Raw genomic sequence first — 904 nt, forward strand, 5'->3', positions numbered from 1 at the left:
TAATTATTGACATAGCCCCCTTACACACATACAGCTAGTGTGACACCCCACCACCACATATTTTGGGTTAAAAATGAATTAATAAAAATATAAATAAAAAAATATAAAATGATACATATCCAATATAAAAAAGCAAGGGGTTCACCCCACCTCCTACCCCCCACCCCAAAGCCTGTAATCATCTACTGACACTGAGTGACTATGTTAAGGGTTGAGCATAGAAAATCTATGAGGTTAAATCACTCGTTTAATCTGTTTGGTTATTTTTATTAATGTTTTACTTTACTGACCACCAGATGACCTGTAGTTAGCCACCACATTTTTTCCCAAAGTTTGCTTAATTGCGCGTTTATTTATGCTTTGGCAATAGTTATGAAACAAAAAAAGGGTTTGAAATCAGTTATTATAATATTGCATAATAAACTGGGGTAAGGAAAGAATGACTGTCATTCTTACTACATGGTTTCCCTTAAGTCATAACTTCAATTGTCACGATGGTCGTATTTGACAAGAAGGCAGCTGAAAGCTGCTGTTAGTCTCTGGCATACCTCTTCCCGAATCAAAAATGTAAACATGAAACAGGAAGCCTTCAAGTGGATTTGGGATAAACCATCATTTCTAGAATGGAAACACCATGAAAAAGGAAAGTCACAAAAAAAAAATGTAGTTCATTTTCCACCCAAGGTGAGTATCAAATTGGGATTGTTTTATGGAGCGTACATCATTTGGGGCTTCAAACCTAAAACGAAATGTAAATATTACACCCCTCTCCGTTTTTTGGGTCCTAATGCTGAGGTTGTACTGAGTGCCTGGGACCAAGGTGGAAAGAAGGTCAGGAATAATCCAGGTTGTTATTGTGAGGAATGGTCAGTTCCAAGTGCTGTAATCCATTTCCAGCCAGGAA

The sequence above is a fragment of the Brienomyrus brachyistius genome, chromosome 16 (genome assembly GCF_023856365.1).
Source record: "Brienomyrus brachyistius isolate T26 chromosome 16, BBRACH_0.4, whole genome shotgun sequence".
NCBI classification, from domain to species: Eukaryota; Metazoa; Chordata; class Actinopteri; order Osteoglossiformes; family Mormyridae; genus Brienomyrus; species Brienomyrus brachyistius.